Source organism: Zootermopsis nevadensis, unplaced genomic scaffold, assembly GCF_977971745.1.
Source record: "Zootermopsis nevadensis isolate Lab colony 2312 unplaced genomic scaffold, Znev_1.0 Znev_ptg000017l, whole genome shotgun sequence".
NCBI classification, from domain to species: domain Eukaryota; kingdom Metazoa; phylum Arthropoda; class Insecta; order Blattodea; family Termopsidae; genus Zootermopsis; species Zootermopsis nevadensis.
This window is the reverse complement of record NW_028259149.1, coordinates 7,026,646-7,053,771: the sequence shown is the minus strand read 5'-3', so window position 1 is coordinate 7,053,771 and position 27,126 is coordinate 7,026,646. Positions and strand designations below refer to the sequence as shown.

The 27,126-nt window shown below is 39.5% G+C and overlaps 1 protein-coding gene across 3 annotated transcripts in view; it reads left to right on the top strand.

The window, feature by feature from the left end:
- The window catches only part of LOC110833226 (uncharacterized), a 108,783-nt gene that overhangs the window by 40,478 nt on the left and 41,179 nt on the right, over window positions 1-27,126 (top strand). Inside the window, exon 1 of one of the 3 annotated variants that reach the window (XM_022071016.2) lies at window positions 9,148-9,409. The exons of the other annotated variants lie outside the window; for them this stretch is intronic. The gene's annotated coding sequence lies outside the window, so the exon portion shown is untranslated. Of the gene's footprint in view, window positions 1-9,147; window positions 9,410-27,126 lie in introns of those variants that run through there. 3 annotated transcript variants of the gene reach the window in all.

Genomic DNA, 27,126 nt, shown 5'->3' with positions numbered 1-27,126 from the left:
CATATAGTTTTGTGATCTAGGGATGACAACAGCGTTCATCACCACGTAAATTGGGTCTAAAGAGTATGATAATTGTCAAGGACCTGGATAAAACATCGTTTTGCTGTTTGGTGATAAACTAACATCAGAAGTTACTTTAAAAAATAGTGTCAGCCATTTACTGTAGGATTGCCCTAATGAATTTAAGCGATTCCTATTGCTGCTGTATATTTTTACACATTTCTAAAATTCTTGGCGTGTATGTGGTTGCTTCGGGTGCGAAACAGTTGATATTCGCTTAGGATTTGAAGTTTCCACGGCGGTGAGTCCGAAGATGGCTGTCTTCTGGGTTGTAGCGCCGTGTAGTCTGGTAGAATTTTACACGGCGCTGCAACCCAGAAGACAGCCATCTTCGGTATTTGTTTAATTTGTGAGACGTATTCTTAAATTGCACTTCGCATTTCACTGGGATACTGGGAACGACCCGTTCTTCAAGTGCCTGATCACTGCGGGTCCCAACTTTTTGTTGGACGAGGGATCGGCCCGTCACAAGGCCTCTACCTGTACACAGGACAGCACAACACAGAAAAACGCGGACAAACATCCATGGCTTGAGTCGGATTCGAACCCACGGTTCCAGCGACCAAGCGGCACAAGGCCCACGCCTCAGACCCCGCGGCCACTGCGGACCCCTTCGCATTTCACACATGCAAAAATATGTCACTGGCACAGACAGCCAAACATGAATGTATGAAGTAATGAGAGGTACGGAACCTTAACCACAGGTAACTGATGCTTGTCTGGGGACAACTTTTATACTTTGCAGTTTTTCATTCTGGACGTGGCTTAGTTGTCACGCGGTTACCTTACGTGTCAAGGCCACCTGGGCGCAAGAATTAGCTGCCACCCCCACAAGCTTCGTTGTTGGCATTGTTTTGTCACCTGCATATTTATAATATGACGCAAACAAGACGACCAGCATACCGAGAGGCTGCGTGGCCCTTCAGACCAGGGCTGACCAATGGTTACTAGCTGAGTGACTTTTCACAGAACTTATGCCTCCGTCAACAGAGCGATGAGTGCTCGGTCAATTTATACGAGACTACACGGCCCAACATTCCAAAAGACGGCCATCTTCATGCTTGCTGCCGTGAGAATATGAAATCTCACGGTTACTAATCTTACCATCCATGATGGAGTTCACGTAGGCGGAGCCAGGAACCTCTTTGTTCACTGTTCAACTTCGTGCAAGGCAAAGCTCCGTACTAATTCAGGAAATTGCATTTGCAATTGTCAGTAGCCGTGGTGGTGTGGAGTTCATATGAAACTGAAATATCCATCAACAAATAGAATGCCATCTGTTCAACTAATTGCAATGAATGACGTATATCTCGGTGAGATTTTAGGTTCTCACGGCGGCGAGTATGAAGATGACTTGCCGTCTGGGTTGTAACCCCATATAGTGTGTTAGTTTGCGTTCTTATTAGGGGATCGTTATGTCTCGCGACTTCTGAAAACTTATTTAATGTGCTGTAAGTCTGAAGCAGTAGGCAGTATTTTACGTTTGACAGCTATTACAAAATTTGCTCAGCATGTCTACGGACTTCTTCGTCTTATCGCAGACGGCGACCTTCACAATTGCTTCCATATGACCGTCTTGTCAGTGATATAGCTCACAAGTGTGGCAAAGATAATAGACGGGCGTACATTGCCAATGGTCCCAGACTTATGGAAAATTCCGTATTTAAAATCAGCATCAATATAAATTAAGAGGTAAATTCACGCATGCCTAAAATGTATTTCCAGCTTATTTCGTTAACAGCTAGTTAGTTAGTCAGCCCTGCAGATGTTAAATTATAAAAAACCAAAAGAGAACGGCAAATTGTTGCTCAGTTAAAGAATTTAATATGATTTAATATAATAAAATAGCGGTTTCAAAATGGTTTCCGTCCAACCAACACTTTTGTTATGTTTATAGATATATTGAAGTATCACATTTAATGTGGAAGTTAGATATTGACAGACACGTAGACTCCCTGTTCATTCGCTGAACTGAATTGTTTTATTCGTAATAAAAACAGCAAGTTTTACAGAAACTACATTCGACATATTGGCATTTTACTTGCGCAAATCATCTTGCTAGTTTCTGATATCGTCCACTTGACATTTAAAGAAATAAATTATGAAATGTACATATGGCATTTTTGGGCCTGTGTTATTGATTGTACATTTTATATTCATGAATGCCGACTTCTGATTCTGCGGGTGGACGAGCAAGGACTGCAGTAAAAATTTGATCGAAATCAGTAAAAGTGTTCTCGAGTTATGAAATAACATCGTGAAAGTAACTCTTGTGTAATTTTAATAAACAGTTTCTTTCAGTACGGTAACGATAAAATGTTCTACGACTTTTTAACGGAAGCCAGAATTAATATTGATTTGCATATTACCTTGAATGTACCAATCTCTCAGCCCCTCAAATCACTCACGGACTTTTATTAAACTTGAACTTTGTAACGTTGCTGAAGCAGATTTATGATTGCATGCGATTTATAATCTAAGGGTTAAGTGTTTTCATGGTTTTATCTTTTCGTATGGATCGTTTGTCTCTTATTTTCCGGCGCGTGTGCAGTGTCGAAGTGATGCATGCACCATGTGTATGCCATGCATCTTAGCAGATTAAAGTGAAATACTTATTCAAACTCGACTTTCAACAGTACCGAATTTCATGTACGCTGATGCATTGTTTATCATGTAGTTATCAGTCTTACGCTAAAACCGTAATGTAATCACGAAACTGTGATGGAAGGGTCGTATATCTTAGCTGCTCAGCCTACACGTGTAAATCACGTGCAACTTCATTAATAAATCTGCTTTAGACCATCAAGATGGAGATTTGGCTAATATCCATGCGTTTTTATATCTGAAACACAGTATTTAACACAGATCAGAACAATAAGTTTAATTTAAATAGGGTTTTAAATATGGCATGTGAGGTCTTGGATTGGATTTTTCTGGCTTAGGATAGAATGTGATGGCGCGCTGTTGTGTCTACAGTAATTGTGTTTGTGGTTTCATGAAGGGCGGGAATATTTTACTACCAAACAGAGGATTAGCTTCATAGTAAGAGCTCTGCTATGCGGAGTTTCTCAAAAAGTGTCGTTTAAACCTGTGATTTGTGCATTCGTAGTGCTGCTCTGTCTAGTCCTTGCCTCGTCCTGTGAAAACGTCAATCCACTCTTCCTTCGCCTGCTTCCACGCGTTGTCGCGATGTTGTACGCAGAAAGTGGTGATGGTTAAATGCAAAATTAACGAAAATTTACTGGGTACGAGCAAGGGTCACCAACTTCGTCTAAATTAACTCCGGCTTTGTCACTGTCTGTAGAAACATTGAACATCGTTTTGCATTTGTTTATTCACTGTTGCCAATTACAAAGACTATTCAGCATCGATTGGAGTTGTGATTAATAGTAAGTGAATTTGAAAGGATGTGGAAGGAAGCGACCATTAGCTAATTTAAGGAGCCATCCCTGTATTTTTTTTTTGAGTGACCGAGGAAAACTACCATCACAGTCCGGTTGGTTAGTTTCTGTGGCGGGATTTGTGTCTGGGACTTCCATAAGTGTAAACGTGAAGTGTAATTGGAATCTGACAATCATTACTACAGTTGAAGTATGCATTTCGAAGATAACACCAACACCTAATTACAATGACACAATAGTGAATTTAAATCAGTGAAACAAAATTTTGAGAGCCAGCTACATATTGTGTGCAAAAAAATTCTTTTAGCTTGTTACGTTTGGTACTAATAGCTTTTAAATTTCTGTCCCTTTTTTCCATTCTGCACGTGTAACTACTCAGTTCGTTCTAAGTAACTCTCTGTCATTGTACCCCTGCATATTCATGGAACGGACGCACGACGTCACAATGCCCAAACGCAATCCGGGCGACGATAGTGTCGCTGTATCGCAGTGACATGAAGAAACAATGGGAATGACGAGCATGTACGTACATGAAGATCTGGAAGCAACAGTGGGCTAACGCACATTGTCGTAAAATATGAAATAACAAGCAGGTACAATTTTGAAGATTTCCGTCTTCTGGGTTGTTGCGCTGTGTAGACTGGTCGATGTTTACCAACGTTTCAGAGATCACACTGCCTCCGTCATCAGGGCGATAGAAGATTCTGTCTTCTGGGTTGTTGCGCTGTGTAGTCTGGTCGATGTTTACCAACGTTTCAGAGATCACACTGCCTCCGTCATCAGGGCGATGAATGGTAAACATCGACCAGTCTACACAGCGTAACACCCCAGAAGACAGAAATCTTCATACTCACCGCTGTGAGAACCTCAAATCTTACAGGTACAATTTTACTATCGCTCTGTTTTTATGCAGAGGCACACTAAGCCGCTTGAGGTTGACTGAAAACAAATTAGTGTTTTCTCAGATTCTAAACATATTTAATTTTATCTTTGTTTTTCTTAGCTTTAAGTAAACTTGGTTAGCCCGCTGTTGCTCCCAGGTATTTAAATATGCGCACACGAGAGTTTATATTTATGACTGCGTTTCGCTTGTCCTAATTTCATAACACTTTTGCGTTTTACTGCTCTTCTCGTGTCACTGTCATTGCTACGGTTTGCAGTGCAAATTCAGTCTACAGACTTGTTCTGTCGTTATGTTTTTTATTTGGTCCTAAGAGAGAGGATTTAACAGGACACATGAAAAAATGTACAAAGAGGAACTTCATAATTTTTACTCCATTAAATGTTATTAACTAACTAACTCTACGGACCACTGTCTTCTGAGAAGCAAATTGTTCAGATAATCTAAAAATCTCCTGATTCTTATGGAACCTGACTGTTCGTTACCGTGTTCACAAGAGGTCACAACTGGCTTCTATCCTCAAAGAAATTAATGGTTAACATTCCAATGAAATACATTTCAATACTGTTCTACCATCTATGCTTAGGTCTTACAAGGAAACGTGTGCGCACAAGGAAATTCGCAATTCTTTCGTATGCGAAATAAATTCTGCAATCGTACTCTTTCGCCGAATATTATTAGAATGATCAAGTCAAGGAGAGTGAGATGGGCGGGATATGTAGCTCGCATGCGGAAGTTGAGAAATGCTTACACTATTATGGCTGAAATGGCTGAGAGGAAGATACCACTCGGGAGACCTAGGCGTCGATGGGATTACACAATGAAATGAATCGTAGGGTTCTCAAGATGGAGTCTTTTCCTTGTAATTTTTCATTATATTCTACAATAATGTAACACAAATTTTTATTAATGTAATCGGTGACATCTTTAGTCCGAAGTAATGTCAACATCACTTACGTAAGGATTATTTATGATGTCGGAAATGTGTAATACGTACCATCAGTTACACGTAAAAATGTGCCTTGTTTTCTTTCTCCTTCCACTGAGCTGGTTCTGTCAAGCAGCAGTTTATTATGCCGAGAGTATCTTTGTCAACGTCACGTAGACCTTTTATTCTCCTTCGGCAAGTCCTGGCGACAATCGTTTGCAAGCGAGGTCATCTGCATGCTCATATTTACCAGGTCCTTTTCTAGACCTGCAGCTATGTTTGTCGATATGCCCATATAACCTTTGACTTTATGATTCACAAACGATAGTCTGTTTACCCATCCGACGTCTTCTGTGGAGTGCATTGGACATAAAAGCTCTTAAAGCAAATTGAATTACGTCAGCAAACATATTCAAAATTAAACATTATAGAAGGCTACTCGGTTCTGTGGTCACAAGATTGTATCTTAAACAATGCGTCATAAGAAAAAATTAGTACAAAGATATTCGGTGGTCATGCAGAGACCACTTGGTAATTCGTGCTGGAAATCACTTTTATTCGCTTGAATACTAACGTTATATTGAATATCGTTTTAGGGTTTGAATTTCACGTCTTTGAACACTACAAAGAAAGAGGTGTTAGGAACACATTTCTGCGCAAACTGTTTGGCAATTCAAGTTAACATGAACCTGCATAGACTTTGGCTGAGTATACGAATCGCGTTGTAAAATTATATTTGAGATTCTCACGGCGGTGAAGATGTCAGTGTTTTCTTCAGTGCTGAAAGTGGAGGTGGTATGTTTATCCGAAACATTAAGATATTCGTCAAAATCCATATGGCGTTAAAACCCAGAAGATCAGCATCGACGTATTTATAAACATTGATTTATAAGCAGTGTTTAATACACAGGCCTGATTTGCAGGAACGTTTATAATGTACCTTCATATAATATTTCATATTCTTAGCTTCATTGGTCCCTTAGTTATCGCTGTTAAACTGCCAGTGAAGTTTAACTTTTCGCAAGGCCACCAAGTTGTCGTAAACTTTCCACAAAACAGAAAGTTAATGGAAGATAAATAATTTTCACAGGTCTATTACATAATTTTAGAACCCTATATTAAGTAACCCTATTATCTCTTCCAGTCATAAATTATTGCTTCCGCAATGTTGTTTTTTCTGGTTGTAGGAATTTTAAAAGTACGACGTTGTGGTCTTCGATGATATAACGCAAATACCAAATTTTGTGATAACTGGTCAGCTGGTTGAAACATTGTAAGGGGAGGTAAACACAACGTTATGATGTCACAAGGCTATTCTTTTCATAAAAAAATGGAAAAAAGTTTTAAAGACGTCTTTATAATTGAGTCGTAGGCATCTGCCTCTCTGTTTGTAGTATTCGTATGTTTTCGTGTTGCTATTCTCTGCTCTAGAATTCGGCAAATCTCATGATATTTCTCTCGTGCTTCACAAATGAGTCCGCGTTTATTGTTTACTGGCTTTTGTCTCGAACTTTCTCGACATTAGAAGGTTCGGTAATTTTCCGTTCTTCTTCTAGCACACTTCGCCACACGCATGTACGCACGTACTCACTAACGTAAGCATTCGCGTCTCTCATCGCAACCTTCGAGTATAAATGTCAGGAATTTTAAATTTATTTTGCTTGTTTTAACTCTAGAAGTTGAGCTGTACTTATAACAGTTGGTACATTCACATTTGCCTCAGAGGCTCAGAAACGCAACTGCTAACAGTATCACGTCAACCCCATGTATTAACGTGTTATTGCATTCTAACTAAACCGTAATGTTTATGATTAAATTGAATTGAAACTGTAAGCAACGATATAATTCGTGTAAGAAATGAGAAGATAATCTTACTGAATTGTCAATTGGCATTAGTAATATACGAGTTGCCTTTCTTTCACCACTTTAGGTGGGAACGCAGAAGTTTATTTACATTTTTTCCAACCCTTTGATCCGAAGCTCATACCTAAGAACTTCAGAATTGAGACCGAACCTCAGAGATAACACGAAACTTCTTCATTACAAAGCTCTATCTCTTCATGCTGTTTAAGAAATTAATAAATATTTGCAGCGAGAATTTTACGAAACACCTAAGTACAAAAATGTAGTTACTGAGTGTTTCAAAGGGTTAATGTACGACTTCTTAATTACAGACTTTCTATAGGACTCCGCCTCTACAATCAAAGGACAGCATGCATAAAGTCGCCCGTAATTCTGTGCCACTATTGGAATTGACGCACAAGGGCATAGATCATCAGGTATGGCCGTTGCAGACGAGTGAATGTTAATCTAAGCCATCTGTCAAATACAACCGATTTTTTCGGCTGAACCTCCTTGACCAACATCGGCTTTCATATGCTCGCTGTAAATGAAATGTAGCATGAAACTCGTTGGATGTATTAATAAAAGGTTCCGTGATGAAAACTTGTATGGGCGTGGAACTGGGCCTTTTACTTTTCGGAGAAATACATAAGAACAGGGCGCTGAGGAGGGTATTTGAACCTGAGAAAGCAGTAACAGGAATCCGAAGAAATTTGAATGAACTCGTAATTTTTAGCCTTACCAAGTCTAGTCAGGATGATCAAATCGATGGGGGGGGGGGAGGGGGTAAGAGATGAGAGGGACATGTACGCTTGGGGGAGATGATAAATGCGTATAAAATTTTGGTTGGGAATTCTGTAGGGAAGATACCACTTGAAGGACGCAGGCGTAAATTGAAGAATATAATTTTAGTGGATATTAGGGAAAAATTGTGTGGCGGTGTGGAATGGATTTACGACCGTATTTGACTCAGGATAGGGACTGGTGGGGGTGGGGGAAGGCGTCATGTGAACAAGGTTGTGGACTTTCGAGTTCCATAAAGGATGGGGAATTTCTTGACTAGCCGAGCGACTCGTAGCTTCTCAAGGACGCCGTGGAGTTGGTCAGTGAAGAATTCGATTAGGGTTGATGGTAACTTAACTTAAAAATATGGCGGATTAAAACAGTGACAGTCATTCTATCAAGCATGAGCGCACATTTATCACATCATAAGCTACTCGTACTGTTAATAATTAAGGTAAACTCCTGCAGTCGAGGTAATTGAAAGTAAAGTAAACTCCTGTCTGTTACAGAGCAAGTCGGTTTTGTTTCTGGCACGGATTTCAGAGGTTCCACGTTTGAATCTTGGCCGGAAACCAGACAATCCGGTTTGAGATATTTCGTGGCTTTTTTATCTCTCTAGGATAATGTCAGAACACCACTTCCACGTAGGCCACGGCTGTTTCCTGACAGTTGCTTCAAGTTCTTCCAAAGCGTTCATTTCTGAAAAAAATATCGTTTAGTTTAGTTACAGGCTGTGTTCCTCTAAAATCAAGTTTGTGTTTATTTAACGACGCTGTTAGTTGCTAAGACTATATATCATTGATTGTCATGGTAATTAATGAATAACAAACCGAAAAGTATTGGAACGAAGTGGTAGTGGCCTATTTAAGGTACTGTCATAGCATTTGAGTAGGAAATTGAGAAAAAAGCTCGAAAATTCTCAGTCAAGGTAGCCGGTTCTCGGGACGAGGTGTGATGCCGAGACCTCGAATACGAAGTACTGTACTTGGTAACCCTGCTGAAATTTGAACCGTATGCAGAGCGAACAGCAGTCGTGGTACAGCTGGTAGGCTCGGTGATTCCCTAGAAATACAAAACCATTCCTACAGTTTAGCAGGTTAAATTACACATTTTAGAAACACCTTATAGTCCCACTACAACTTTTTATGTCTATTCTTTTACCCCTCTTTGTCTTGTTAGCTCCCCCTTCCACTATATGTAGCACTTCCCTCCTTCACATGACTGCTGTGGTTTGTCTCTGTCCTAGTTTGCTCGTCAGTCTCCCATGGAACGTTGAGAGTCAGCGGTTTTGTGTCTGCTATGCTGTACTGAAAGTGGGAGATATTACAAACTACTTCCGGTTCCTTTAGCGTTTTGTTGTTTGTGATGTTCACAATGTAATGGGGAATACGGTGTCCAGTGAGTTATCAGTTTAACATTTTTTGTAGTAACAGCTGTTGTGTTCTTCCGTCGAGCGGATTTACGTGCGCCAGGCTATGGATTGTCTGCCAATGTGTAAGTTTTCATTCCAAGAAGTAGTTCTTATGTTAATTGCTGTAATTATAATTATAAGGTGTTCTGAAACGGAGATAGTAAAGCTCTGCGTATCCTCCTCCCTCATTTTTAGGTTACGGATACAGTAGATTCAGGTTAATTGGGCCATCGGTTAATCAGGGTAGCCGCTTATTTGGGACAAATCTTAAAGAACAAATATTTTTAACTGTTTACGTGGAATTTCGAATAATTGGGGCGGCCGCTTAATTGGGCCAAAGTGTTCTAGTCTCGTTGTGTCACAATTAACGTAGTGTATATACGTTTCGTTATTCCGAGGTGCTAGGGTTTTGATTCTTAGGTTATTTAATAAAGATGTTTCAACTTAAAGATTAAATAACGTAGGGTGACTCATAAATACTACAGTTTGCAAAAGAATGCACACAGGTGCAGAACAGGATATTTGTACTTTACGTTATTATTTTGTAATGTTAGATTTTTGAGTGTTAGTTTATTAGGCAGAATCGCTTTCAGGTCAAAGAGTGTGTTGTATAGAGTGACTCAAATGCTGTCTGAAGTAGTGTAGGCTACTGGAAGGAAACAACGTGGTCTGTAAAAGTTGTGCAGTGTAACTACAGACTGAAACAAAGTCTTTCGTACAAGATGTATGACCAAACTTCATTTCATGTGCATTGGTAACATTTTTCATTAGTTGTGTAGACTCTCTTCATCTTTAAAATTATTTAAAACAAAGCTTCAACAAATCGAAAAGACCGCGTTTGAATTTCACTTGTAAAATCCACTAGTATATTGGTATAGATCTATAGACCTGTGGACTTAAAATGTTTTTTATTTGAAATCTATTACTCCCTCACGGCAACACGTCACAATATTTTTATTTTTCTGTTAACTAGATGAAGAGAACGATGTACCAGAAAAAAGTATTGTTCGTGCCCCTGTAGTATAAATCCTCGTGCGTGTTTTGCCACTTTAGTGGAGCGGAAAATATAATTTTTTTTAATTGTAACAGTTGCTGTCTGACAATTTAAATGTTTTCGGTCCTGTTTCATTTTTTATTTGTTCCATTTCACGTTACTCTTGTCTGTCAAATTACGACTCCCTCATGCATTACAACGTCCAGAGATGAATATGTGTTTTGGCTTAGTGGTTCAGTCGGGTGACAGTGTATTTCTTAATGCCCTTGTACAGTTTACTGAAAACACAAACTCCATGTGCAACACAAAAGCAGCCCTAGTGAGCCGATGTTTTTACTGGTCACAGTCGAGAATCCGGCGTGCATGACCAACCGCTGTTTGGTCAAAGCCGACATTCTTTGGTTGCAGTTTGTTTCTGCGAGAAAGGACCCACAAAATTTACGAGAAGTTCAGTGTCCCTAGAGACTCATTATTCCATGCTGTAACGTTCCGGTCTATGAAAGTGCAGGCAGACAAAATGTGGAAATACAGTACACGAGAGTTAAGAAAGTCCATGTGACGTATGCGGCCAGGTAAGTCACGTGGTCCCTACTAGCAGACCGAAAAACGTCGTGCTTGTTCTAATTTGATGTAAAATTTACTGGGAATGCTTTAAACAGACTGGAAGTTATGAAATAGGCAGTTATAATAAAACAAATAAATGAATATCGATACAACGGACAGCGTAAAGCAACAAACACGTGTTAGAATTATTATTGTACTAAATACCAGTGTGTTACAGTCAGGATTAGGAGGTTACGCATGCGCACATCGTCACTTGCTTACTAGGCAGGCCGCCTACGTCACAGGACGGACTTTCTTAACTCTGAAGATGACTGTCTTCCGGGTTGTAGCGCCGTGAAGTATGGGAGAAGTTTACGAATGTGTAAGATCTCGTTATGTTCTGAACTTCATATCAGGCCTTATAGTTTGAAATGTTATTGCCGTATATGAGAAAATTGCATAATGAATAACATATCTTTGCACTGTTAAGCAGATATCAGGGTGATCAAATCAAGGAATATAATACTGACGGAGCATGCATGTAGTACCTGTGGGTGAGAAGTGAATACAAAATTTTGATCGGAAAACCTGAAGATCTGAGCGCAGATGGGGAGAATGATATTAACGTGGATGACAAAGAAATTGGGTGGGGAGATACAGACTTAATTCATCTGACACAGAATAAAGACCAGTGCAGGGCTTTTGTGAGCACGGCAATGAACCTGTAGTTAATTTCTTTGTTTGTCCATACTCTTACACGACTTTGTAAGACCTGAAGAGTTACATTCTCTGTTCTTGAATCAGTGATGTCGGAGATGATCAAATCTAATGTGATCGTGTTTGTTCACCAGATCTGGCCTTGACGTATATAACATGTGATAAAGTGATTCTTGAAATATCTGGTGGGGAGAGAAAAAGGGAACGGCGAACTGGCCAACCATCAGCTTCGTCTACTGAATCACCATTTTTACAAACTAAGCGATGGAGGAGAAATCAAAGCCAACCAGCCAGAGCTGCGACGGTGCTGCCGCACTGTTGTATGTGTGGAATCAATATCCAACGCATTGACGTTCATTTTGTTTTCGTTTCGTGTGTTGGAATGCGATTATTTCGATTCTTGTTTCGTTTATGTGTAACCTGTAAGTTTCCGTGTTTTGGACGCGTTTTGGGTACCTTTCTGGAGCCGTGCGTGTCTGTGTGAATATCCCAAAGATTAATGAAACTACGAAGTTGGCAGACGTGTGTGGTACGTCGTTTCTCTGATGATAAAAACAATGATGACGGTCAAAAAGGAACGCGGTAGATTGCTCCATTTATTGGATTCAGACAAAAATGGAATTCCATCCAGTGTCTGCTAATTATAAAATTAAAATTATTTATTTTCAGTTTATTCAACGACACTTGTCAGTAGCTCATTCTATTAGAGTCGGATGATAATATTATTAAAGAATTGGAAAGATATGGAATGAAGCTGTTGTGGGTTAATTTATGGCAGGCATTTGCCTTCAGGGACAGGAAAAGTACGAAAACTCTCGGTCACGATAGCCGCCCTTCGGGCCGAAATTGGAACCCCAGACCTCCCGAAAATGCAGCAGCGCCGAAGTGCTCAGTGGTATCCCAGTTTGATTATGTGGTTGTATTAATAGCTTAATAGTTTGATTTTTGTTTTGTCACCTAAAACAAAATTGACTGGCAAATTACGAGATCGGAGCTGACGCTTGAAGTGCGGACCAAAATTGTAATATGCTCACTTGGGCGACTCTTTCGAACATACAGAGATTTGATTCGTGTTAATGGAGTTGTGGATGGCGTAAGGAAACGAGGGTCGAGCTTTCCCAGTGAAAAATGAAAATGCACTGCTTTGGACCTGTGAACCGGTGTTCCGCGGTGAGAAACCGGAGCTAGTTGCTTGCACTATTGCACGTTCGTGTAATTTGTAAGCCTGCTTACGATAAACGCTGACCTAAATGTGTGAATAGAAAGTATCAACGAGTTTCTGTGTGTGTGTGTGTGTCTTGGCCTTTAAAATATGCTGGCCATAATATGAAGTTTTGCCTGAAGTTTCCTACCTAAATGTGCATGGCACTATAATGCCTTCTGCATTGTTGTATTAGAGAGACCAAGCAGTTTTCCAAGCCAGAATAAAAATTGGCCCGGGGGGGGGGGGGGGGGGCCTCAAAACTATCGGTTTATGTTCTTCAAGAGTTTGACATATTTCTGTGAAACGTATACAGGTTTTTTTTTGTCCTGTAGTGTACGAACTATATGAAAATTAAACGTTGTTTCTGATGTAAATTGTGCATTTAAATCTTTGTGAAATAAATATATCGAGAAATTCTCACATAGGAGAGATTGACAGTATTGTTCTTTTGCGCTGTGACGAGTGACCCAAAAGACAGACATGTTAATACCTCAACGTGGTAATTAAATATATTAATATGCCATTAATATGGTTCACTGCACTTAGGGGTCTCGCTTCGTTATTTGCGTTTGTCATTTGGATGTAATCACTTTTATTAGCGCATGACTGTACTACATTACACAATAAAATCTTGCGTTTCACATGAAAAAATGCTGTGATGATGCGGCGATGTTGTAGGAGCTGTGTTTTACGATGATCCACCTCATGCATAGTTGAACAGCAGGCGGCTTGAACTGTGACAAGGAGGGTAATCGCCGAACCGAGAAATCGAACTCTGATTTCGAGTCTATCAGGTGTGTAGGCAGATGTCAGGTGAGGCTTAATGTTCTCACTAACACAGATACGAATATTACTGCAGGAACGTGTAGTCTCTTTGGTATTGGCGGACGTTTCAGAGGAACTTACTGCCTGAAACGTCGGTTAGTATCTGCCAGACTTTACGGCACTACATCCCACGAGAGACCCATATTCAAATGTTGATGAGTTTCTGTAGACTGAAGGCGTAATTATATGCATTGTTCGAACAGCGACCCTCCTTTACAGGTTACGTCATCAGACTGATGAGTAATCTGCTATGTCCCAGGCACGGTACGTGTGTATGTGGTTTATTTTTGAAGAATGTTTTATTTACTTTTCCATTTTATGTATTATTTACGTTTGTTACATGGGAGTTCACTAATGCTCTTCCTCTAGTTTATAACCTGCTGCTAATTAACTTCGTGGAGCAGAGAAGCCGATAGAAGTTGAATGGTCAGCAAATTTACAAGAAGACAGCTCTCTGCCGTGGTATTAAATGCGACGCAAAGTAATTTTTCTCACTTCGTGCCAGAATTTTAGTAGTTTACTTTTAAACACAGGAGTGTCTTTTGACGTTTGCCGGGTCTGTCTCTCCGTCCGTCAACAGGAACGGTATAGCTCTGTTGAAAATCGCTGTTTCGCTCAGTCGCCGGTATGTACAGCCTTCATGCAGTAATCAGCGAACCAGAACATATTTACAAAACAAGGAATTGCATCCGGACAAAACCTTTTTACAACCTTGGGATTCTACAGCTTTTCAACCATATAAATCCCTAACTAACTACAATGCATTACATTGTCTTTAAAAGTAGCGCACAGAATAAATGGCGAGAGTCTGTATTCTACTCCAGACCCTTGGAACGAGCTAGTCACTATCTCGTCAAGAGTTACCAAGACTAGCTCCAATGATTCATATTTTAAAGATATAATGTAAAACATTTGTCGGTTCAAGGAGCCGTCTGCTTTCGTCAGTAAACAAACATGCGTCTCGATTCGTAATGAATGGTTCGTGAATAATGTCACGGACAATGATAAGCGTGTTCGTGTGTCGTCATAATGAATTATGCATTAGTCTTTATCTGTGCGTTGCTAACAGTAAAATTACCGCTGGTAGGCGCGTATGCGTAGAAGAATTTAAAAAAGGTTAAATTCTACGGAAATTCCAGGTACAACAGCTACGCGCGGACTCAGGTGACTCTTGGCGTGGGGTACGTAGGTTAGGTTAAGGCAGCGAAGATTCAGCGCCAACATTTCCGTTGTCGTCCACCTTTCACCATACGTGTTCTGCTGGGTCTACTGATGATAACGTTCGTTTGTGGCTCTGAATAAATATTGGAACGTACGTATAAGCAAAACGTCTTGCATTAGTTTCTTGCTATGTTTTAGGCACATAGCGTACGCTAGACAGAGTTCTAAACTGAAATTCTTGTGATTACACAAGTACAAATAAGAATAATACCTACGTGTCAGAGGTCCTTGCTTCATCAGGGTCGGTAAATTTCTACCAGACTACACGGCGCAACACCCCAGCAGATAGCCATCTTCAGATATTGGTATGTTTTTTTTTTACATTTTGCTTCTCACAGCGATTATGAATATCATTTTTTCTCTCTTAAACTATTCTGAGGAATTAACTCCGTTGATTCGAGTACAACACATGCGCCTCATAGTATATAATAATATACTCATTAGTTATGAGTAGCTAGCAAATACGTGTGTTGCTTGTCCCCAGGATGATAACAGTTTTTGATTGGAAATGTGTTAATTTCAAATGTTGCGTCTTAGTTACAGCAAATGGAAACGCGATTTCTCGAGTAGGGCATAGGTGGGCATGATTTTAGTTCCATAAATAGCCTCGTTTATTTATAACCAGTAATTTCTGGCAGTTAACCCACTTGTAATAGGAGTCAATTATGACGTGAACCATCCGACACGTTTGAACTTTACAAATCGACTGATTTAATTCTTGTTTAGTTCAGTTTATTTTTGAAACTGACTCATACTGGCTCGGCACAATTCGTGGTTTTATTTATACTAACAGGTTCCTTTAAAATAACGTACAATTTCGGATAGGTGCAAGAAATGTAGGCTAAGTAAAACCTAATTTCTTACGTTTTTTAGATGTAAGAAAGAGAAAAAATACGCCATTGACGCCCACTAGTTGATTGTCGAATGAAGGCCATCGTTCAGGAAGGACAGATTACATATAGCGTGCACATATGAAAATGTAAGTCGGCTTTGGCTCTCAGAGGGCTGTTACGCCAAGGATTATTATTGTTATTAAGGGGGAGGACGCAATTTGTGTAAACAGAAATGTGCAAGACGGATGTAAGTACATGCCTGAGACCCCTGATGTATTGACACACAAGAACTGATTAATAATTACCCTTTCTCACATGTGCCATGTGAGCAGACGATGGATATCGGTTTAATTCATTAGGCACTACTTTCGCCTGGAGCTTGTATTTTGAACTGTAAAAGCTTAAAATTGTTTTATACTACACTTTTGCTGTATAAGTTACATTTATTTTCCCACCCGCGATTCTTCAGTGCTTGTAGAGTGACAAATCAACACTTCTGTTACATGAATGTTATCCTTTTTGTGTTGTGCGGCGTAAATTTTCCGTATTTTTGTGGCGTTATAATGAAGTTCTTTTCTGTAACAGTACATGGCAAACGGAACATTTTGTGTTCAGTGCGGACAAGTGTATACTGAGGCCGCGCTGTACCTGTGCTCCAGTGCCCTCTGCCCCGTCTGTTGATTCAAACTACAGATAACGCAAACAAACAAAGAAACAAAATACAAATTAATTTAATTCGTCGCAGTGCGCGTTGAGTCCGAAAATTTCTAGTTGAGTTGAAGAAAATCTGACGTTACTCCTTTCTATTTGGTATCCTGTGGTTCATTTCTCGCTGTATATATAGTCATCAGCCACGTCAACATTAGGGCACCATTAATTTCGACTTTGAAGCGTGCCTTTGACAGACTATCACTCCCAGAACTTGGGGACATGTCAGGACACGCGCCAACTTTTTTGTCCCAAATACGTAGTTGTGTGTCGCTAACAGACATCTCAAAGAGTCTGAAGAAATAGAAAGTGCGATGGACCGATCTTCATGTTTAGAAATTGCTTGTGCTGTTTATCCGACGTTAATAAAATACCATTGGTATTGTGGCAACAGTGCTTTGAATGTACCCGTCTACTGTCCGCTTGTTTCATTTTCGAAACGATCCCACGGATTTTAATGGCATTTGGCATCAGGAGTCTCTGCCAAACATTAACGTGTGAATTAATTTTGGCATGTGTGAATCAAACGCAATTCGTGTGAGAATTGAGGTTCTCACTTCGTCGAATATGAATAAGACGTGTCTTTTGATTCTTGCGCTGTGTAGTCTGCTGGTAGAAGTGTAACGACGTTTCAGAGGTGCTTGCTGTTTCATCAGGACCGTGATGACAGAGACGGCAAGTACCTCTTAAACGTCGTTACACTTCTACCAGATTACACGGCGCAACAACCCAGAAGAAAGCCATCTTTAATGTAATTCATGTTTTATCTGCACCTACTTGAACATGAATTTCCATTTTCTACTTTTTTCTCAGAATTGGCATAACAACCAAAATATATGTGTGTAAGTAAGATCTACGTTTTTATTTTGCAATGGATTTGATGTATAAATTTAATTAAATAAAAGTTTCATTCGTAAATGACTGCAGTATTATGTGGCCAGTTTTGCTGCAGTAACATAATTTGCCCTTGCAGTAAATTTACATAATGTCTGTTAGATATGCGGCATCGTAAAGATTGCAGATAAAATGTGTTATGTGAAAATTCAAGACACCTTTCAACTCTTGTTTCTTTATTTAATTTGTATAAAAGACTAATAAGGCAACGAATGGTGGTATTTCGTCATTCTTCCACTGGATGAAAGTGAATCATAAAATAATCGATTGAGTATAGAAATAGCAGAGGCTCTTGAGTAAATACAGTACAACTTTTGTATTATGTCACCGTTGATATCAGCCAAGGTTAAATATTATTTTGTTGCTCTTAATGTCCACGAGGAATGAGGTTAATCGACTCGTCCTGACGTCTGCGTTCACGAATGGTCAGCGATAGCCTATATTTTGCACCATGAAAACGAAGGGAAAATGTATTTACACTGATAACCATGAAAAGTGAAGGTTGGCACCAGGAAATATTACATACTCAAATAGGTGTTTTATACGCACATAAATTAACGTACACTTAGATATTTGGATAACAAAAGCTTTTAAATTAAATTATTTAACGTAAGTACCTTTACTTAAGCGCAGCATTTCTGTAAACCATCTGAGAAGGAATATTTTTTTACTATTTCTTTAGTTAGATATACAATGACGCAAGTGTAAATCACTTTCATTGTTTGTTTATATGTTCATGAATTGCACGACCAGCGTATATATGCATAGATTCAACATTGCATAATCCTCACGTCTCATTCAGACTGCAGGACAAAATAGTAATAAGGACACAACTAGATTTCTCTCAAAATGCGGCAAAGTTTAAATACTAGGAACGACGGTAACAAATAAAAAATGCAGTCGCGAAGAAATTTAGAGCAGATTCAGTTCGGAAAATGCTAACTGCCATCTAGAGTCTCTTGTGTTCCTGCCTGCTGTCTAAAACCGTACAAACTGAAATATGATAAAGCTATTCTACTTGAGTTCAATATACATGACGAGCTTAACATTTAGTTTAGCGGTAAATAGACGACAGCCATCTCCAAATCGTCTTCCTACTATACATGTACACCACAGTGATAGACACTTAACGACGGTTAACGTCAAGAACGGACAGACGTAATTTTTCTACATAAATTAGTCTCATGGGCCTTACAGATATAAACAGAGTTGTATTTTTTGTTCAGCATGGTATTTCACCTGCTTTACTAATGAATGTGGTATGTATTAACATTCTGTTGTGATATTTGAATGCGTGTTGGGTTCACGTGTCAGTCCCATTGACAAGCGAACGCAGCGGTAAATGCACTGGTCTCCTCTTCATATGTGCAACATTTCATTCATTGGACGCCGTAGTAATAATAGAGTACTCTGATAAAAATGCTGTGATGTAACATCACAGTCGTTTTTATCGTTTGATATTAAAATACCTAACTAATGGGGAGTTCGTGAGGCAAAAGGTATAATGTAGCCACAGTGATGTAAGTTACATTCTTTTATCTGTGATTCAGTTGTAGATTTCATTTGTTTATGTACATACATGTTTGATAATTTTGCAATGTTTGTTTCTGAACACGTGTGTGCGCTGTAATAAATGTCGGTTACATACTTAAAGCCATGTTGGATTTGCGTCACTGGCGATACGTTATCATATCTGTCAACTGGTGAGTTTAAAAGAAACGCGAAAAAGAGTAATTTTTATGATTAGATTAATATACATGTCCAAAGGAAAGGTGAGCGTCCGTATAAAACACTTCAGATAGGAACTTATGAAGCTGAGCTCATAAGTAGGGTGTAATGTTCAAATATGTTGACGATGCTGACTGAAAATTCCACAGACTAGGTCTTTGTAAGGAGAGACGAGAGAAAACGTAATCGAGGTTTTACAAAACAGCGACAGTGCCTATGGAGTTGCTAAAAACTGAAGCCTGGAAGCTAAAGATATCTGTTGAGGATGCAGACACCTGAAATGATAATTTTTGATACCAGTGAATTAGTGCAAAGCAAGACTTAAGGCATTGGAAACGAATTACGAATATCACCTGGCTATAATGCAGAGCACGTAAATTACATAACAGGCCTTTCAATACAAACAAAAAGGTAAGAGATGTATTAAAAAAAGGGTAAATTACAAAATCAGTAACTGTATATTTAATAATCTCTCTTCTCCATCGCATTATTTATGTGGGCTACATCCTTATAAATTAGTCTTACAATGTTTTAGGGCAGTAAGTTTAACGTCCATAAGAATATTCTTTGTGTAATGAGAAATATCTAAATCTCTGACCTCATTAACCAACTGTAGCCTGTGGGTACCGTTATGTGCTGAAAAGTAAGTAAAAGTACAGCTATCCCACTATACGCCCATGTAGGCGCTTGGGGGGAGAGAAGGTATAGCTCCTACTCATTCTTTACCTCGGCACTAGATGGGGGTGAGTGGTCAGCATCACGCCTCGGCCGGCTTTACCCCTGGGAAAGGACCCCAGTACCCATTGTAGAGGAGGCTGGGTGGGCCCCAGAGCCGGTCTGGACGCAGAGGCTAGAGGAAAAATCCTCTGCCGCCGTCGGGAATCGAGCCCCCGATCGCCCAGCTCGTAGCTAGTCACTATACCGACTGAGCTATCCCGGCTCTTTATGTGCTGAAAGCTGCCTCCAAAACGTTTTTCTTTAGTCATTGTACGCCTAGAATCTGGCAGTTTTTCCTGACTTCGTTGCATCAACAGTATCCTTTACGGATTGTAAGTTGTTTATAAGTCCACACATGTTACAAGATGACAGCTCTCTATCTGTTTGTCCTTTTCTCGTTCTCTTATCTGTTGATATATTTGAGAAATGATTTTGTACATCTAAGAACCCATGTATGCGAGGCAAGATTTCTGTGGCGTGAAGAGTTGGTATTTTGGTCTTCTTGGATATGACGCGATGTTGTCTTGTAGGTGATTACCAGTGTTTTGGAGGAACGTAACACCTCCACTTTCAGCCCAGCAAACCATAGTTCAAAGCATCCAGAGTAATTGTATATCATTGCTTAATAAAGAGGCATGCCCCATTATCAAAATGCATTTACTACGAAATGATGTCCTTTACTCCTATTAGTTACTTAATTTCAGATTATTTTCAGGTTTAAATTCAATGACTGACGGTGAAGATATAAATTTTTAATATTACGAACACATCAAATAAAATACTGGACCAGCGTAACAGATGTTACTTTTGGATGATTTTGTTTCATAAGTAAAATACGGGGTTTTATTAAATGAAGTTACACGTGTCTTTGTGCGATGAATTGTTGGCTGGTCGATGCGAAACTACCTGAACTACAGCGGTGAATCGCTTTGTTGTCATCAGAACCAGCAATCAGAATTGAAACCACGGTGAAAATGAGTTGCTAATTGAATAAAGCTCCACTATATACCTCATGAGCTTTTAGCAAGTGCCTGAGCCACTTTATAGTGGCACCATAGAACAGAATGTAACCCCCCGCAGGGCCGTCGCTTACGTAATGTCTGCTCCGACAGCGGTCGTTTGGCCTGGCGGTATCCGCCCCTGAACTGTTAAAGGGACGAAAGAAATCAAGATGTCAGCTGTGTTAGGGGAACTACCATGCACAAAGCGACTCAGAAGACTCGTGAGTGCATTTCTGCATCTTCAGTTCCGCGTCTGTGAGCGTCATTCATTTACCAAAAACTATAATACTTAAGAGGAACACGACTGGTGATTCATTGACGTTTCTTCTGTATTTTGTAAAGTAATAGCTCTAGGTGCAAGATAATATTTTCAGGTTTTGACGCACGTGCATATAGAATCGGACCGCTACGTATCTACCGTAATACACCGATTTAATCTTATCAAATCTGAAGCCTTGTGGCGATGGTTTATTATTGAAACAACAAACTCTTTGGACATTATCAATCGTCCTAATTTAAATACAAACACGACTTTGCTGGGGCTGGAACCTGTCCCTGTCTTCGGGTAAAAACTGCTCAGACCCAATCGATAGAGCTGGTCTGTTTTTACTCACTATTTCAGATTTAATCTCGCATGAAACTACCTACTTTGGCTGGGATTTTTAAAGTTTCTCATTGATTCTTGTGTTCTGGTTTAAAATGTAAAATCCCATAGGATGTACTTGTCCCGATGTGATTAACATTAGTCTTTTCGTCTCTTCATAACCAGGGTCACTTAACACGGCATTTCAAGCAAAACTTATTCGCGCAGAGGTGAACCGTAGGATTTGAGGTGAGTCTGAAGATTTCTGTCTTCTGGGTTGTTGCGCCGGGTAGTATGGTAGAAGTTTATCGACGCTTCAGAGGTCCTTACTGCCTCCATCATCAGGGCGATGACTAACAGCGACAATTTATTGGAACTTTATGACAGTATATTAAACACACTACTAGCTCACTATCGCAAACATATCTGCATAATACTGATTAATTTTTTATAATAAACATGTTATACGCGGGTCGAGGAAGTCATGTGAGCTGGACGCGAAATGAAAATCCATACTATACGCAATAAACGTAACGTAACTTCAGTTTCATATTATGAAAAAGATAACTCTTGGAGAAACCAATTAATAAAATGAAGGGACTTGAAGTGTTCGTGGTACGAATAACAGCGGTTAATAGCAATCACTTTCTTGCTTTCATGACGAGACTGGCACGGAGCAGCAAAACCGAACGTCACGTTCGAGTGGTTAGCACTTTGCTTCGCGTTTCGGAGATCGGTGTTCAGATCTCGGCCCAGAGGCCGGATATCATGATTGAGATTTTCATGGTTTACCTCAGTCCTCTCGGCAAAATTTGAGATGTGACTTTACAATTACACCACTACCAATTCTTTCCGTGTCATTTATAATCCATTATTCACAAATCGTATTGTCATTCGCCGCTAATGTTTCATAGGTCCTAGACTAACTACATGTGTCCCAAAAAGGCGTGTAATTACAACCATGACAGACATCACCATTTTGTAAACATATTTTTGGAACATTCTGTGTACAGGGAGCAGTATACGGCTCTCGTGAACACGGTAATGAACATTATGATTCCATAAAAGACTGAGATTTTATTGACTAGCTGAGCGACTACAAGTTTCTCAGGAAGAGTCTTTCATGGTACGAGCAAATATAAATTATATTAAAAAATTAATTCGGCAATAATTGTGAAGAAAGATGACGTCATGGTAGCAGGCTAAGAACGTGCAGTATCTCGTCTTATAGCTGTTCCGCTCTGTTAATAGCTCACGCAAAGTATCAGGCTCTCATTTTGTCACTAGGACTACAAGGCAGTAAACCGCTGTAACAGGTTTTTGAACTTATTGATGGAACTACTGGCGGGTAAGCAAATTGTTGAAAATGTTTCAAAGTTGCATATAATTTGAAACTAGCGTGGAATTGATTCATTCGTCAAAATTATTCGTGAAAAATCTCCGTCATGAGAAATTTTCTTTCATCTGGCGATGAAGTATTGGTTAGAAATTTAATTTAATCTCACACGGTGTTAAATCAAACAAACAAAATTAATCTTATTTCCAGGAAAAGTTTGCGCAGTTTGTATCCAATGCTACCCTGTACTATAACGAATAAACGAGGTGGAAGTTTTCGAAAAATAATGTTATTCTACGTTGAGCTGGTCTAAAATTCAGGTGTGTCGCCAATGCACTATTATTAAATCTGTATTTTCGTTTTTGAGAGCGCTTTTTGTGTAAACTTGTGAATATTCTGTAAAGGACGCTATGTTCAGACTTCATTACATGGCTGCCGTAGCTCTTCTAGTGTTTCTTCACGCACTTCTTCAAGCTAACAACAGTTGAAGATGGCTGTCATCTGGGATGTTGCGCCGTGTAATCTGGTAGAAGTTTACCAACGTTTCAGAGGTAAACATCGACCAGACAACACAGCGCAACAACCCAGAAGACAGCTATCTTCGATGGCAGTAACTGTTAGAATTCCATGACTTCTTCGTACACCAAAACGGTTACTGAATATCCTGGATAATATAAATGGGGGTGTTGCTGTAACTTCGCGCAGTGAATTTCCCTCTGTGTTGTGTTGGCAATTGTCGATGTTTACTTCCAAAAATAATATCTTTTGGGCGGAAGTCAGGTGTTCGCAGGTGTTTGTATTTTGTTTGGCTCGGATTCTGTAAACATTATGATGTCTTCCACGTGAGTCAATGTACAGATACGCGAAACTTCTGTAGCTGTCATGTGTTTTACCTGTTTACTAGTTCCTAAATAAGTACAAAAAGGTCATATATTTTCAAGTGGAATCGCATTGTACGACTTTTGCTAACCAGCGCGGAAAATAACTTAAGACAGCACCCACAGTTTTCTTCATTACCCTTAAGATCTTCACGTCGTCTTTGTTATTGGTTTGCCCTAAGGAGATTTCTTTGAAATTAAAATATAGACGATTCGTTTGTCTAATTCCGATAATTCTTTTTTTTTTATTTCTTGTTTCTCACTTCGGAAAAAAGATTTTCGCAGTCAGAACGACCTTCTTTATAGGTTTATCTGAAGCTGTTGATTTTTCCGTGTTATTTTTGAGTACGTTGAAAAGCGATTTAAAATAGACCACTGGCTCATTTGTCACTGCAATACGTCATGTTCCTCACTTTTTAATTACCCTATTTAAATCGTATCTTTAGTTTATTCCGTTAGTATAAATTTATTTAACAAATTAATTTATTATTTATTTTTAAATGTGACGTTGAAAGTTTACAGAAGGAAAGCCCAAATTTATATTATTTTAAGTGCGGACCGTGTTTGCTTCACATTGAAAATAGATAGCATTCATATCTTTTGCTTGACTTAGTGAAGGTGATAACAGTAACACCGTATTGTTTTACGATGGGAAAGTTAACTACTCAGTATATTATCAGTTCGTACTACTCAACTATAAACTAACCAACTAACAAAAATTGTTTGTACGTCGTTGTCATTGTGACTGATTAAAGGCTTGTTGTTCTGCCAGTCTAAGTAAGTGAACATACTAGGTTATTGTGCCTTGTGATGTGGTAGAAATTGACCGATGAACGCTGGTATTGGAAGCAGTAAGCACCTATGAACCGACGTTCATTATCTGCCGAAATACAGGGCCTCAACGTTCTAGAAGACAGCCATCTTTGTACTCATCGCTTTGAGAACTTGGAGTCACATCTTTATTTTAAGCTTCAGAGTAAGTGGCTGAACGAAATTTAACTCTTTGATGATCCGATATAAAAAAAAGTTGCGTACTGCCAGTGGAAATTTAATATAAGGAAGTAACAGAATACAACTAAATAAGCAGATAAATAAATTAAGAAGTAAATAAACGTATGAGCAATGGCTGTGCAAGTAGGGATAACGGAATCTCGTTATAACACATCTGCATTTTGTATCTTTGCCTTGCGTAGCGTCCAGATTCGTAGTTCTGTTACCAGAGTTCTAGTAGTGTTTCCGCATTCTTAACACGTAACAACAGTTTGCTAAGAACGCTTGAAATACACTAAGGCTTCCACGAGTGAAAGAATTACTGAACTTCATTGTTGCTGAATAGAAATATGGTTAAAGGGCGAGGGGTAGCCTTGCGAAATAAAAACAGTTTCTAAGTAGGGTTTGAGGTAGCCACCATCCGTCACAACTCGGAATACCACGATGAAACCGTTCCTTATGTCGTGTTGTGGTAAATTAAGGGAGTAAAACTGTGTATGAATTTATCATTTCTCTCATGCGTTCTACATGCTCCGCCATTCCCCTCTTCCTTTGATTTGATTGCCCTAGTATTTCTTACAAAGCACGAAGCTACTTATATAATTTTATGCATCCTGATGTTTCATCATCTGTTATAAGTCCATGTATAAATATATATATATCGGTCAGCATCTGGTTGCCCTAGTCGGCCTTCATATGTTCCCTTTGCCGATGATCATGACAGAGGCACTCTGTTGTAATACTGTCATCATAGCTCAGAAAAATATTAGTATTTGACGTCACGTGTAGACTTCATCACCACCAGCAGACTGTAAAATGCAAAATCTGCCAATAAACAAATCTTATTTTATTGTCGTATAAGCAGCAGGACAGATCAAGGAAACCAGCATTTGCTTTATATCGCGATTATTTTTAATGTAAATTGAGTAACCGATGAACTGTCGCAACAGAACCTGCCGTTTTTTTGTCATGTGTGTTTGTCGTTCTGCGGGACACGAATCATTTTGCACCTGGCATATCAATTGCGTCTTTGGCACAAGTCTTGAACCGATTAGCATTCTGTAAGCGGTCGTCCGTACTTACGCGTTTCCTTCCAGACAACCCAGACAACCGAGAAGCTCAAAGGAACTGCATCTGCTGTCAGCTTTTCTGCCTGGACTTCTCACACCCATGGGAAGGGATGTGTAAGCAGGGTAAATAAGAACTTTACGTTCTTCTGCACGAAGATGGCATCGTAGTTTGCAGGCTTAGCATCGCGTGCAATCCAATGTTCAGGACAGTAAGGAATTCTAGCACTGTTTTTAATTTTCCTTGTTTCGTTTTCATTACACGGGAGCGAGATCTATTGTTTTCCTGACGGTAAAATAGAGAAATTTCTTGTACGCCAGCATTTTGAAACTGAGGATTGAGGTTCAAGTTTGTATGAAAGTAAAATTTGAAGATGGCTGTCTTCTGGGTTGTTGCGCCGTGTAGTCTGGTAGAAAGTTACCGTCGTTTCAGACGTCGTTGCTGCCTCCATCATTAAGGCGATAAATAATCGATGATGGAGAGAGCAGTTGTTATGAGAAATTTACTTATTCATAATCATTTGATATGTGTACAGCTAGTAAATTATTTCTCATAAGGTAAATATGTAAGTGTGTAATCTTCCTAAATAATTAGGCCTGTCGTGTATTTGAGATGCAAACAATTTGAATGTTGTGATGTGGGGAGTGTAGAAACAGATGGCTGGCACTGTTCCATCTTAGTCTCTGCAAATGCACCAAGCCCACAATCCTAAGCGCCACGTATGTCTGTCTGAAATCGGACTTGGCACAAGTCCATACATAGTATTGGACATCACGCAAACGAAACTTTTAAACCCGTGTCATTTCTAGTATGCAAAATTATGAAAACTGTGTGATAGACTTTTATGTTCCCTTGCAATTTTGAACTGTTTTATTCACTGATGTACTTTCATTTGATTTCAAAGTTTGTCCAAAAATTCCGACTGAAAAACAATACCACACAAATAACATTGGGGTGGGAGGGGGTTGATATATTCATTATTCATAAAGAGCGGTTGTGTAAGACTGTTTTTGACTCGCCCTTCTACTGGAAATAAAATTTATGACGTGACCAAGTGAAACCAGTTGTAATAGGTGATATTTCCAGTTCTCACGTCGATTTGTACGTCTGCATGTTGCGTCGTGTAGTCTCCTTGGCACTAAACGGTGTTTCAGAGGTGCTTAGTGCCTTTACCATTCGGTCCTGATGATGGAGGCAGTAAGCACTACTGAAACACCGGTCAGTACTACTAGACTGCACGGCGCAATATCCCAGAAGACAGTCATCTCCTCACATAAATAATTCAAACTGACAACAGGACAGAACGACAATGTACTCGAACGGTTCTGCAGGCATGGTAACGTACAGTCATAAGTTTAAACACGTAGGATTCTAATTCCCTGATATTGATTACTGCCCACATGGACTGCTCAGAGTCTGCTGTAACGAATTGGAATCCCGCCCGAGTCACGTAGTATATGGAAGCCTTGCAAAACACGGCACAGATTGGGTTGCGGTCTTGTGGAGGATCTGACGCTCTGTACTGCAGAAAACTTTCTTCCTCCTTCGGGGTAGACGAGT